Below are 15,376 nucleotides of genomic sequence, written 5' to 3'. Positions count from 1 at the left end.
TTTTTTCCCCTTGTGACTTTTTTTAATTTTAATTTAATTTTATTTATTTATTTTTTTTTTTACATCTTTATTGGAATATAATTGCTTTACAATGGTTTGATTTTTAAATTTTTTATTGAAGTGTAGTTGACTTACAATGTTGTGCTGATTTCTGCTGTACAGCAAAGTGACTCAGTTATACACATATATATATTACACATAAATATACATATACACATATATATATTCTTTTTCTATATTCTTTTCTAATTTCCTATGTTTTCTTTAATTCAAGACATTTAGAAGTAAAGCATGTTCTTCCTGGAGTAACATAGAAGAAAACAAAACACAAAAGGGCACCCCTAAGTGACCATGACAAGCCCTCCTCCATACATGGTGAAGGTTAGGTTGTTTACAAAGCTTTGGAACAAGTCATCTTGGTGTATGTGTGTACATGCGTGGTTTGAGATGTTTTTCAGATGACCCAAGGCCAGTGAGTTTAAAATGAAAGGAAGGGCTCGGTAATGATTAAATTTCTGAGGCATTCTTTTCTTTCTTCTGCTCAGTTCCAAGGTTCAAACAGGGCAAAAATTTTTGCCAGTCTCCCTGGAAAGTTAGGAGGCAGTGTATTTACCTTCCACTGCCTCAGTGAGTTTTTGGCATCTAAACGTTTAGGGAAGAGGTCTCTTACTAGACCTTCCCACTGCCAGGGCTTTGGTGTCTGACTCCTGTTGTCCCCATTCCCTGGGAATCCAGAAAAAACCCTGTGATCAAATGTCTTCAGGGTAAAATCTTCCTTCAATGATCAGTTTATGCCCTGAAGACTGTCTTCACAAAATCTTTGGCCTGAATATCTTATCTTTCCTGCCAGATCATCCACACTTTCAATGAAATGTTATTTTAAATATATTTTATCTAATATTCTTATCTGTTTACAAAGGGAATCAGTCCAGAAAGCTTATTTTCCGGGCACTAATGTTTCTCTTTTCACTTAATATATCTAAATAGTAACCCACATTTGTACCTAAAGAGCTTCCTCATCATTTTTTAGAGTTACATATGAATTTGGTATGAATATATTATACTTTATTTAACTAATTATTGATTTATCTGATTTGTTTAAAATCTTTTACTGTTGTTTCAAACAATTCTTCAAAAATGGATAATGATATAAAATTCAATTCAGTGAGATAACTGAAAAAATATTTATGCAACTAAATAAAATAGCCTCAAATATATAAAAGCAAAATTAACAGTACGTTAAAAAGATACAAAAATCCTAATAAAATATTAGCAAAACAGATTGAAGAATTTATAAAAACATTTTTAAAAATCATGAACACTAAGTCCAGCTTAACCTAGGAAAGGAAAGGAAGAATAGTTTTATATTAGAAAGTAGATAACTGTCATTCAACACAAATTAAAGAGAAAAACTGTATGATGATCTCAATAGATATACAAAAAATATCTTTATGAAATTAACAGTCATTCCCAATGAACACTATTAGGTAACTAGGAATATGTAATAGACAGAACTCTAAGATGGCCCCTTTGCATTCTTGGGTGGAACCAAAGTGCAAAGGACAAAGCAGAGAGCTCAGAGGACAGAGCCAAGAGCCACAGGGATTATCCCCAGGCCTTGAGAAAGATCCAACATTTGTCTAGCTGAACTTCAAAACTCTTATGGATCAATGACTCCTTTTTACTCTCCATTTTTACCCTTTGGAACTAGAATGTCTGTATCAGTTATTCTGTGCCTGTCCCACCACTGTACAGTGGAAGTTTTGGGGGCATGTAACTTGTGTCCTTAGTTTCACAAGTCCACAGATAGATACTGCACCGAGGGTGGTTTACTTTTAGAAGCCTCATCCACACCTGTTTTAGATGATTTGGATCATGAGATTTTGGAAATTTGAGCTAATGAGATTTTGATGAGGCTTTGGACTTGAGTTGATGCTATAATGAGATGAGACCTTTAGGAACCTTGGGAATGGGGTATGTTTTGCATAAGGGAGGAACATGGATCTTCTGGGACCGGATGGTGAACTGAAGTAGGTAGAATTCTAAGCCTGCCCACAAGATCCTGGCCCCTGGTATACATACACCTTCCTCCAGTTTTTGAAGCAAACACTAACCTAGGTGCTGCTTGAAGGGATTTTGCAGATCTAATCATGGTCCCTAATCAGCTGATCTTAAAATAGGGAAATTATCCAGGTAGGACAGATCTAATCACAACAGCTCTTTAAATCTGGGTCTAGAGGTCAGAGAGCAGTTAGAGAGGTTCAAAGCATGAGAGGGATTCAATATAAGAGAGATTTACAATAGCCCAGAGATGGAAACAGCCTAAGTGCCCATCATTGGATGAATGGATAAAGAAGATGTGGCACATATATACAATGGAATATTACTCAGCCATAAAATGGAACGAAACTGAGTTATTTGTAGTGAGATGGATGGACCTAGAGTCTGTCATACAGAGTGAAGTAAGTCAGAAAGAGAAAGACAAATACTGTATGCTAACACATATATATGGAATTAAAAAAAATAATGTCGTGAAGAACCTAGGGGTAAGACAGGAATAAAGACACAGACCTACTGGAGAACGGACTTGAGGATATGGGGAGGGGAAGGGTGAGCTGTGACAAAGCGAGAGAGAGGCATGGACATATATACACTAACAAACGTAAGGTAGATAGCTAGTGGGAAGCAGCCGCCTGGAGGGGTGGGATAGGGAGGATGGGAGGGAGGGAGATGCAAGAGGGAAGAGATATGGGAACATATGTATATGTATAACTGATTCACTTTGTTATAAAGCAGAAACTAACACACCATTGTAAAGCAATTATACCCCAATAAAGATGTTTAAAAAAAAAAGATGTGCTGTTAGTGTAAAATGTCTATCAGATTTCAAAGACTGAGTAGTAAAATAATAAAAAATTTAAAGATTCTACCCTGCTGGCTTTGGGGATGGAGGGGTCCATGTGAGAAGGAATGTACACAGCCTCTTAAAACTAGCAGCTCTTAGCTGACAGCCAGCAGGAAAATGGCAACCTTTGTACTACAACCATGGAAAACTGAATTCTTCCAATAGCCTGAATGAGCTTGGAAATAGATCCTTCCTTAGAACCCATGTTGGCTGATCCCTTGCTATTAGCCTTTGAGACCAGGAGTGGAATATCCAACCACATCATGCTAAAACTTCTGACCTACAGAACTATGAGCTAATAAATATGTGTTGTGTTAAGCCATTATGTTTGTGAAATTTTTTTGCACAGGAAAGCTAGCTGGATATAACGTCAATATTTAAAAGTCAAATTTATTTCTTTATACCAACCACAGACAATTTAAAAATATAACCTTCATTGGGTTGTAACAATGTAGGTTCACTCCTCTTTTCTTTCAGGCTGGCCAACAAATGTGCTTTTGGATCTATGCCAATCTGACATGTCATCGTAGTTTCTCTCTCTACACAAATGTTTTTGGTGTGTGGGGGGCCGTTATTCTGCTTACCACACATCCCATAACAGTTATTTGAGTTATAACAAGTTCAACCCACAAGAAAAAATTCTACTTAATTTAAGTTATAATTTTATTTCTAGAAATCTAATTGGCACAAACTTTTCTGGAACATATTTATAACTTAGACATTAAACCACATAAATTCCTACAGATATTTTTCTTTCTTCCTTCCTTTCTTCCCTCCTTCTCTCCTTTTTTTGTACTTCCTTAACCCATTTTTTGTACCACCTCCCTCACCGCTGGCAACCACTAATCTGTTCTCTCTATATACGAGCTTGATTTCTTTTTTTTTAAGATTCCACATATAAAAGAGATCATACAGTATTTGTCTTTCTCTGTCTGACCTATTTAACTTAGTGTTAATGTCCTTGAGGTCCATCCATGTTGTCCCAAATGGCAAGATTTCATTCTCTTTAAATAAAAACACTAATTCAAAAAGATACATGTACCCAATGTTCATAGCAGCGTTATTTACAATCACAAAGATATGGAGGCAAACTAAGTGCCCATCAACAGATGAATGGATAAAGAGGATGTAGTATATATGTACAATGGAATATTATTCATCCATTAAAAACTCAAATTCTGCCATTTGTAACGACATGGATAGACCTAAAGGGTATTGTGCTTAGTGAAATAAGTCAGACAAAGACAAATATTCTATATTACCACTTATATATGGAATCTAAAGAATAAAACAAATTAATGAATGTAACAAAACAGAAACAGACTCACAGATATAGAGAACAAACTGGTGGTTACCCAGTGGGAAGAGGGAAGCGGGGAAGGGGCCAGATAGTGTTAGGAGATTAAGAGATACAAACTACCATGTATAAAATAAGCAACAAGGATATATTGTACAGTACAGGGAAGTATAGCCATTGTTTTGTAAAAACTTTAAAAGGAGTATAATTTTAAAATATTGAATTACTGTGATGTATACCTGAAATTAAAATAATATTATAAATCAACTATACTTCAATTAAAAGAATTTTATTCTTTTTTAAGGCTTAATAATCTTCCATCATATATATAACCACATTTTCTTTATCTATTCATCCATCAGTAGATACTTAGGTTGTTTCCATATCTTGGTTATTGTAAACAATGCTGCAATATACATGGGGGTATAGATACATTTTCAAGTTAGTGTTTTCATTTTCCTTGAATAAGTACCCAGAAATGGAATTGCTGGATCATACAGTAGTTTTTTTTTCTTTTCTGTAATTTAATTTTAATATTTTTAAATTTAATTTTATTTTCTTAATACAGCAGGTTCTTATTAGTTATCTGTTTTATACATATTAGTGTATACATGTCAATCCCAATCTCCCAATTCATCCCACCACCACCACCACCCCAACTTCCACGTTCTCTCCTTGTGTCCATACATTTGTTCTCTACATCTTTGTCTCTATTTCTTCCTTGCAAACCAGTCCATCTGTACCATTTTTCTAGATTCCACATATATGTGTTAATATATGATATTTGTTATTCTCTTTCTGACTTCACTCTGTATGACAGTGTCTAGGTCCATCCACGTCTCTATAAATGACCAAATTTCATTCCTTTTTATGACTGAGTAATATTCCATTGTATATATGTAACACATCTTCTTTATCCATCTGTCTGTCAATGGGCATTTAGGTTGCTTCCATGACCTGACTATTGTAAATAGTGCTGCGGTGAACATTGGGGTGCATGTGTCTTTTTGAATTGTGGTTTTTTCTGGGTATATACCCAGTAGTGGGATTGTTGGGTCATATGGTAATTCTATTTTTAGTTTTTTAAACAACCTCCATACTGTTCTCCATAGTGTCTGTATCATTTACATTCCCACTGACAGTGCAAGAGGGTTCCCTTTTCTGCACACCCTCTCCAGCATTTTATTGTTTGTAGAGTTTTTGATGATGGCCATTCTGACTGGTGCGAGGTGATACCTGTTTGTAGTTTTGGTTGCTGTACAGTAGCTTTTAGTTTCATTAGGTCCCATTTTTAAATTTTTGTTTTTATTTCCATTACTCTAGGAGGTGGATCAAAAAAGATCTTGCTGTGATTTATGTCAAAGAGTGTTCTTCCCATGTTTTCCTCTAATTTTATAGTGTCCAGTCTTACATTTAGGTCTTTAATCCATTTTGAGTTTATTTTTGTGTACGGTGTTACGGAGTATTCTAATTTCATTCTTTTCTATTTGGCTGTCCAGTTTTCCCAGCACCACTTACTGAAGAGACTGTCTTTTCTCCATTGTATATCCTTGCCTCCTTTATCATAGATTAGTTGAACATAGGTGCATGGATTTATCTCTAGGCTTTCTATCCTGTTCCATTAATCTATATTTCTGTTTTTGTGCCAGTACCATATTGTCTCGATTACTATAGCTTTGTAGTATAGTCTGAAGTCAGGGAGTCTGATTCCTCCAGCTCCATTTTTTCCCCGCAGGATTGCTTTGGCTATTCGGGGTCTTTTGTGTCTTCATACAAATTTTAAGATTTTTTTGCTCTAGTTCTATAAAAAAAAAAAAAATGCCATTGGTACTTTGATAAGGATTGCGTTGAATCTTTAGATTGCTTTGGGTAGTACAGTCATTTTCACAATATTGATTCTTCCAATGCAAGAACATGGTATATCTCTCCATCTGTTTCTGTCATCTGATTTCTTTCATCAGTGTCGTATAGTTTTCAGAGTACAGGTCTTTTACCTCCTTAGGTAGGTTTTTTCCTAGTTATTTTATTCTTTATGTTGCAGTGGTGAATGGGATTGGTTTTTTTTTTTTCTTTTCTTTTCTTTTTTTGCGGTATGTGGGCCTCTCACTGCTGTGGCCTCTCCTGCTGCGGAGCACAGGCTCCGGACGCACAGGCCCAGCAGCCATGGCTCACGGGCCCAACCGCTCCGCAGCACGTGGGACCCTCCCGGACCGGGGCGCGAACCTGTGTCCCCCGCATCGGCAGGCAGATTCTCAACCACTGCGCCACCAGGGGAGCCCAGGATTGTTTTCTTAGTTTCAATTTCTGATCTTTCTATGTTAGTGTATGGGAATGCAAGAGATTTCTGTGCATTAATTTTGTATCTTGCAAGTTCACCAAATTCATTGATTAGCTCTAGTAGTTTTCTGGTGGCATCTTTAGGATTATCTATGTATAGATATCCTGTCATCTGCAAACAGTGTCAGTTTTACTTCTTTTCCAATTTGTATTCCTTTTATTTATTTTTAATATCTGATTGCCTGGCTAGGACTTCTAAAACTATGTTGAATAAGAGTGGCAACAGTGCACATCCTTGTCTTTTTCCTGATCTTAGAGGAAATGCTTTCAGTTTTTCAACACTGAGAATGATGTTTGCTGTGCGTTTGTCATATATGGACTTTATTATGTTGAGGTAGCTTCCCTCTATGCCCACTTTCTGGTGTAATGTGTTGTTGGATTCTGTTTGCTTGTATTTTGTTGAGGATTTTTGCATTTATATTCATCTCATCAGTGATATTGGCCTGTAATTTTCTTTTTTTGTAGTATCTTTGTCTGGTTTTGGTATCAGGGTGATGGTGGCCTCGTAGAATGAGCTTGGGAGTGTTCCTCCCTTTGCAATTTTTTAGAAGAGTTTGAGAAGGATGGGTGTTACCTCTTCCCTAAATGTTTGATAGAATTCACCTGTGAAGCCATCTAGTACTGGAATTCTGTTTGTTGGAAGATTTTTAATCACAGTTTCAATTTCATTACTTGTGATTGGTCTGTTCATATTTTCTATTTCTTCCTGGTTCAGTCTTGGAAGGTAATACCTTTCTAAGAATTTGTTCATTTCTTCCAGGTTGTCCATTTTACTGGCATAGAGTTGCTTGTAGTAGTCTCTTAGGATGCTTTGTATTTCTGCAGTGTCTGTTGTAACTTCTTTTTCATTTCTAATTTTATTGATTTGAGTCCTCTCCCTCTTGATGACTCTGGCTAAAGGTTTGTCAGTTTTGTTTATCTTCTCAAAGAACCAGCTTTTAATTTTATTGATATTTGCTATTGTTTTCTTTGTTTCTATTTCATTTATTTCTGCTCTGATCTTTATGCTTTCTTTCCTTCTGGTAACTTTGGGTTTTGTTTGTTCTTCTTTCTCTAGTTCCTTTAAGTGGAAGGTTAGATTGTTTATTTGAGATTTTTCTTGTTTCTTGAGGTAGGCTTGTATAGCTGTAAACTTCCCTCTTAGAAGTGCTTTTGCCACATCCCATAGGTTTTGGATCGTCATGTTTTCATTGTCATTTTTCTCTAGGTATTTTTTGATTTCCTCTTTGATTTCTTCAGTGATCTCTTGGTTATTTAATAATGTATTGTTTAGCCTCCATGTGGTTGTTTTTTTTCCCTGTAATTGATTTCTAATCTCATAGCGCTGTGGTCAGAAAAGATGCTTGATATGATTTCAGTTTTCTTAAATTTACTGAGGCTTGATTTATGACCCAAGATATGATCTGTCCTGGAGAATGTTCCATGTGCACTTGAGAAGAAAGTGTAATCTGCTGTTTTTGGATGGAATATCCTATCAATATCAATTAAATCTATCTGGTCTATTGTGTCATTTAAAGCTTCTGTTTCCTTATTTATTTTCATTTTGGATGATCTGTCCATTGGTGTAATGTGTTAAAGTCCCCCAGTATTATTGTGTTACTGTCAATTTCCTCTTTTAGAGCTGTTAGTATCTGCCTTATGTATTGAGGTCCTCCTATGTTGGGTGCATATATATTTATAATTGTTATATCGTCTGCTTGGACTGATCCCTTGATCACTATGTAGCGTCCTTCCTTTCCTCTTGTAACATTCTTTATTTTATAGTCTATTTTATCTGATATGAGTATTGCTACTCCAGCTTTCTTTTGATTTCCATTTGCATGGAATATCTTTTTCCATCCCCCCACTTTCAGTCTGTATGTGTCCCTAGGTCTGAAGTGGGTCTCTCGTAGACAGCATATATATGAGTCTTGTTTTTGTATCCATTCAGCGAGTCTGTCTTTTGGGTGGAGCATTTAATCTGTTCACATATAATGTAATTATTGATATGTATGTTCCTATTACCATTTTCTTAATTGTTTTGGGTTTGTTTTTCTTCTCTTATGTTTCCCACTTAGAGAAGTTCCTTTAGCATTTGTTGTAGGACTTGTTTGGTAGTGCTGAATTCTCTTAGCTTTTGCTTCTCTGTGAAGCTTTTGATTTCATAACTTTAAATATATCGTGCCACTCCCTTCTGACTTGTAGAGTTTCTGCTAAGAAATCAGCTGTTAACCTTATGGGAGGTCCCTTGTATGTTATTTGTTATTTTTCCCTTGTTGCTTTTAATAATTTTTCTTTGTCTTTAATTTTTGTCAGTTTGATTACTATGTGTCTTGGTGCGTTTCTCCTTGGGTTTATCCTGTATGGGACTCTCTGTGCTCCCTGGACTTAGGTGGATATTTCCCTTCCCATGTTAGGGAAGTTTTCAACTATAATCTCTTCAAATATTTTCTTGGGTCCTTTCCCTCTCTCTTCTGGGACCCCTACAATGCAAATATTGGTGCATTTAATGTTGTCCCAGAGGTCTCTTAGACTGTCTTCACTTCTTTTCATTTTTTTCTTTATTCTGTTCCACAGCTGTGAATTCCACCATTGTGTCTTCCAGGTCACTGATCCATTTTTCTGCTCAGTTTTTCTGCTATTGATTCCTTCTACTGTATTTTTAATTTCAGTTATTGTATTGTTCATCTCTGTTTCTTTGTTCTTTAACTCTTCCAGGTGTTTGTTCTTTAATTCTTCTAGGTCTTTGTTAAACATTTCTTGCATCTTCTCGATCTTTGCCTCCATTCATATTCTGGGGTCTTGGATCATCTTCACTATCATTATTCTGAATTCTTTTTCTGGAAGGGTGCCTATCTCCACTTCATTTAGTTGTTTTTCTGGGGTTTTATCTTGTTCCTTCATCTGGTACATAGCCCTCTGCCTTTTCACCTTGTCTACCTTTCTGTGAATGTGATTTTCATTCCGCAGGCTGCAGGATTGTTGTTCTTGCTTCTGCTGTCTGCCCTCTGATGGATGAGGCTATCTTTGTACGTTACTTCTATTTTTATTTTTTTAAGGAATCGCCGTATTGTTTTTCAGAGTGGCTGCCACAATTTATATACCCACCAACAGTACACAGTTCCTTTTCTTCACCTCCTTTCCAACACTTATTTCTTGCCTTTTTGATAATAGCTATTTTAACAGGTATAAGTTGCTATCCAGTTATGGTTTTGATTTGCCTTTCTGTAATGATGAGTGATGTTGAACATCTTTTCATGTACCTCTTGACCATATGCATGTCTTCTTCGGAAAATGTCTATTCAGTTCTGCCCATTTCTTAATTGGATTTTTTCTTTGTTTTTCACTGTTTAATTGTATGAGTTTTTTTATATTTTGTGTGCAAACCCCTTATCAGATTTATGATTTGCAAATATCTTCTCCCATTCAGTAGGTTTCCCTTTCATTTTGTTGATAATTTCCTTTGCTCTGCAGAAGTCTTTTAGTTTGATATAGTGCTCTTTGTTTATTTTGCTTTCATTGCTTTTGCTTTTAGTGTCATATTCAAAAAATCATCGCCAAGGCATATGTCAAGGAACTTACCACCTATATTTTCTTCTAGAAGTTTTATGTTTTCATGTCTTAAGTTTGTCTTCAATCCATTTTGAGTTAATTTTTGTATATGGTGTAAGATAGTAGTCAAGTTACATTGTTGTGCATGTGACTGTCCAGTTTTCAGAACACCATTATTGAATATTTTAATATTTATTGAGGTATAATGATATAAAATAAAATATGGATCTTAGGGGTATATATAGATGTGTTTTTTTAATTTTTGAATTTTATTTATTTTTTTATACAGCAGGTTCTTATTAGTCATCAGTTTTGTACACATTGGTGTATACATGTCAATCCCAATTGCCCAATTCAGCACACCACCATCCCCAACCCTCTGTGGCTTTCCTCCCTTGGTGTCCATACATTTGTTCTCTACATCTGTGTCTCAACTTCTGCCCTGCAAACCGGTTCATCTGTACCATTTTTCTAGGTTCCACATACATGCGTTTATATAAGATATTTGTTTTTCTCTTTCTGACTTAATTCATTCTGTATGATAGTCTCTAGATGCATCCAGGTCTCAACAAATGACTCAATTTCGTTCCTTTTTATGGCTGAGTAATATACCATTGTATATATGTACCACATCTTCTTTATCCATTTGTCTGTTGATGGGCATTTAGGTTGCTTCCATGATATGGCTATTGTAAATAGTCCTGCAATGAATATTGGGGTGTATGTGTCTTTTTGAATTATGGCTTTCTCTGGGTATATGCCCAGTAGTGGGATTGCTGGATCGTATGGTAATTCTATATTTAGTTTTTAAAGGAACCTCCCTAATGTTCTCCATATTGGCTGTATCAATTTACATTCCCACCAACAGTGCAACAGGGTTCCCTTTGCTCCACACTCTCCAATGTAGCTTTGTAGTATAGTCTGAAGTCAGGAAGTCTGATTCTTCCAGCTCCGTTTTTTTCCCTCAACATTGCTTTGGTTATTTGGGGTCTTCTGTGTCTCCATACAGACTTTAAGATTTTTTGTTCTAGTTCCATAAAAAATGCCATTGGTAATTTCATAGGGATTGCAATGAATCTGTAGTCACAGTTTCAATTTCATTACTTGTGATTGGTCTGTTCATATTTTCTATTTCTTCCTGGTTCAGTCTTGGAAGGTTATACCTTTTTAAGAATTTGTCCACTTCTTCCAGGTTGTCCATTTTGTTGGCATAGAGTTGCTTGTAGCAGTCTCTTTTGATGCTTTGTATTTCTGTGGTGTCTGTTGTAACTTCTCCTTTTTCATTTCTAATTTTATTGATTTGAGTCCTCTCCCTCTTTTTCTTGATGAGTCTGGCTAATGGTTTATCGGTTTTCTTTATCTCCTCAAAGAACCAGCTTTTAATTTTATTGATATTTGCTATTGTTTTCTTTGTTTCTATTTCATTTATTTCTGCTCTGATCTTTATTCTTTCTTTCCTTCTGGTAACTTTGGGTTTTGTTTGTTCTTCTTTCTCTAGTTCTTTTAGGTGGAAGGTTAGATTGTTTATTTGAGATTTTTCTTGTTTCTTGAGGTAGGCTTGTATAGCTGTAAACTTCCCTCTTAGAAGTGCTTTTGCCACATTCCATAGGTTTTGGATCATTGTGTTTTCATTGTCATTTTTCTCTAGGTATATTTTGATTTCCTCTTTGATTTCTTCAGTGATCTGTTGGTTATTTAGTAACATATTTTTAGCCTCCATGTGGTTGTGTTTTTTTCCCTGTAATTGATTTCTAATCTCATAGCATTGTGGTCAGAAAAAATGGTTGATATGATGTCAATTTTCTTAAATTTACTGAGGCTTGATTTGTGACCCAAGATGTGATCTATCCTGGGGAAATTCCATGCACACTTGAGAAGAAAGTGTAATCTGCTGTTTTTGGATGGAATGTCTTATCAATATCAATTAAATCTATCTGGTCTATTGTGTCATTTAAAGCTTCTGTTTCCTTGTTTGTTTTCATTTTGGGTGATCTGTCCATTGGTGTAAGTGAGGTGTTAAAGTCCCCCACTATTATTGTGTTACTGTCAGTTTCCTCTTTTAGAGCTGTTAGTATCTGCCTTATGTATTGAGGTCCTCCTATGTTGGGTGCATATATATTTATAATTGTTATATTGTCTGCTTGGACTGATCCCTTGATCACTATGTAGTGTCCTTCCTTGTCTCTTGTAACATTCTTTATTTTATAGTCTATTTTATCTGATATGAGTATTGCTACTCCAGCTTTCTTGTGATTTCCATTTGCATGGGATATCTTTTTCCATCCCCCCACTTTCAGTCTGTATGTGTCCCTTAGGTCTGAAGTGGGTCTCTTTTAGACAGCTTATATATGGGTCTTCTTTTATATCCATTCAGCAAGACTGTGTCTTTTGTTTGGAGCATTTAATCCATTCACCTTTGAGGTAATTATTGATATGTATATCCTATGACCATTTTCTTAATTGTTTTGGGTTTGTTTTTTTTGTTTGTTTGTTTGTTTTTTGCGGTACGCAGGCCTCTCACTGTTGTGGCCTCTCCCGTTGCGAAGCACAGGCTCCGGACGCGCAGGCTCAGTGGCCATGGCTCACGGGCCCAGCCGCTCCGCGGCATGTGGGATCTTCCCAGACCGGGGCACAAATCCGTGAGCCCTGCATCGGCAGGCGGACTCTCAACCACTGCGCCACCAGGGGAGCCCCTTGGGTTTGTTTTTGTAGGTCCTTTTCTTCTCTTGTGTTTCCCACTTAAGTTCCTTTAGCATTTGTTGTAGAGCTGGTTTGGTGGTGCTGAATTCTCTTAGCTTTTGCTTGTCTGTAAAGCTTTTGATTTCTCCATTGAATCTCAATGAGATCCTTGCCGAGTAGAGTAATCTTGGTTGTAGCTTCTTCTTTTCATTACTTTAAGTATACCATGCCACTCCCTTCTGGCGTGTAAATTTTCTGCTGAGTAATCAGCTGTTAACCTTGTGGGAGTTCCCTAGTATGTTATTTGTTGCTTTTCCCTTGCTGCTTTCAATCATTTTTCTTTGTCTTTAATTTTTGCCAATTTGATTACTGTGTGTCTTGGCGTGTTTCTCCTTGGCTTTATCTGGTATGGGACTCGCTGTGCTTCCTGGACTTCAGTAGCTATTTCCTTTCCCATGTTAGGGAAGTTTTTGACTATAATCTCTTCAAATATTTTCTCTGGTCCTTTCTTTCTCTCTTCTCCTTCTGGTACCCCTATAATGCGAATGTTGTTGCGTTTATTGTTGTCCCAGTGGTCTCTTAGTCTGTCTTCATTTCTTTTTGTTCTTTTTTCTTTATTCTCTTCCACAGCAGTGAATTCCACCATTCTGTCTTCCACGTCATTTATCCGTTCTTCTGCCTCAGTTATTCTGCTATTGATTTCTTCTAGTGTAGTTTTCTTTTCAGTTATTGTGTTGTTCATCTCTGTTTGTTTCTTCTTTAATTCTTCCAGGTCTTTGTTAAACATTTCTTGAGTCTTCTCAATCTTTGCCTCCATTCTTTTTCCGAGGTTCTGGATCATCTTCACTATCATTATTCTGAATTCTTTTTCTGGAAGGTTGCCTGTCTCCACTTCATTTAGTTGTGTTTCTGGGGTTTTATTTTGTTCCTTCATCTGGTACATAGCCCTCTTATGGTACATAGAGAAGATAAAAAGGTACATAGCCTTTTTATCTTCTCTATCTTTCTGTGAATGAGGTTTTTGTTCCACAGGCTGCAGGATTGTTGTTCTTCTTGCTTCTGCTGTCTGCCCTCTGGTAGATGAAGCTATCTAAGAGGCTTGTGTAAGTTTCCTTATGGGAGGGACTTGTGGTGGGTAGAGCTGGTTGTTGCTCTGGTGAGCAGAGCTCAGTAAAACTTCAATATGCTTGACTGTTGATGTGTGGAGCTGGGTTCTCTCCCTGTTGGTTGTTTGGCCTGAGGCAACCCAACACTGGAGCCTACCTGGGCTCTTTGGTGGGGCTAATGGCAGACTCTGGCAGGGCTCGCACCAAGGAGTACTTCCCATAACTTCTGCTGCCAGTGTCTTTTTCCCATACGGTGAGCCACAGCCACCCCCTGCTTCTGCAGGAAACCCTCCAACACTAGCAGGTAGGTCTGGTTCAGTCTCTTGTGGGGTCACCGTTCCTTCCCCTGGGTCCCGATGCGCACACTACTTTGTGTGCCCTCCAAGAGTGGAGTCTCTGTTTTCCCCAGTCCTGTCGAAGTCCTGCAGTCAAATCCCACTAGCCTTCAAAGTCTGATTCTCTAGGAATTCCTCCTCCAGGTGCCGGACCCTCAGGTTGGGAAACCTGACATGGGGCTCAGAACCTTCACTCCAGTAGGTGGACTTCTGTGGTATAAGTGTTCTGCAGTGTGTGAGTCACCCACCCGGCAGTTGTTGGATTTGATTTTACTGTGCTTGCGCCCCTCCTACCATCTCATTGTGGCTTCTCCTTTGTCTTTGGATGTGGGGTATTTTTTTTTTTGGTGAGTTCCAGCGTCTTCCTATTGATGACTGTCCAGCAACTAGTTGTGATTCTGGTGTTCTCACAAGAGGGAGTGAGAGCATGTCCTTCTACTCTGCCATTTTGTTTCCTCTCCCAATGCCAGTTGTGGTTGTGGTTGTTGTTGCTGTTGGATAATCTTAGATGTGTTTTGAAAAATGTATAAACATACAAACAAGACTCACAGAACACTACATTAAAGTCCCTTCATGTCCTTTTGCCCTCCTCACCAAGAGGGAATTGTTATTGTAATATCTAGCCACATAAATTAATTTTGCCCATTTTTGAAATTCATAGAAATAGTATGCATAAAAATAGTATGCACTCTTTGGTGTCTAGCTTCTTCAGCTGACCATATTTTTGTTGAGATTCATCCAGATTGTTGAGTGTATCAGTGTTTCCTTACTTTGTATTTCTGAGTAATATCCATTGTATTAATTCACTATGGTATGTTCATCCATTCCAAATATCCAGCTATTTTGAATAAAGCTGCTATAAATATTTCAGTACAAGCCTTTTGTAGACACATATTTTTATTTCTCTTGAGAAAGTGCCATTTGTTGAAAAGACTATACTTGCCTCCATTGATTTGCATTAGTGTATTTATTCAAAAGCATATGACTATTTATACTCCTCTCTTTCTGGACTCCCTACTTTCTCCTATTGATGAATTTGTTTGGCCTTTCACCAACACTACGCTGATTGCTCTAGCTTGAAACTACTTCAAATACATTACATTTTTTTAAGTGCTATTTTTCTCTGCAATGTGCACATATGATTTTCTCAACCAGACTAATCATATAAGTTTTGAGAATAAAGCAG

The 15,376-nt window shown here is 36.9% G+C and overlaps 1 protein-coding gene across 7 annotated transcripts in view; it reads left to right on the top strand.

Annotated features, from left to right (window-relative positions):
• Positions 1-15,376, top strand: part of SLC17A1 (solute carrier family 17 member 1) — a 72,697-nt gene that overhangs the window by 4,307 nt on the left and 53,014 nt on the right. The gene's annotated exons all lie outside the window — the stretch shown is intronic.

The sequence above is a fragment of the Neophocaena asiaeorientalis genome, unplaced genomic scaffold (genome assembly GCF_003031525.2).
Source record: "Neophocaena asiaeorientalis asiaeorientalis breed wild unplaced genomic scaffold, Neophocaena_asiaeorientalis_V1.1 scaffold165, whole genome shotgun sequence".
Taxonomy (NCBI): Eukaryota; Metazoa; Chordata; class Mammalia; order Artiodactyla; family Phocoenidae; genus Neophocaena; species Neophocaena asiaeorientalis.
This window is presented reverse-complemented; position numbering and strand designations above follow the sequence as displayed.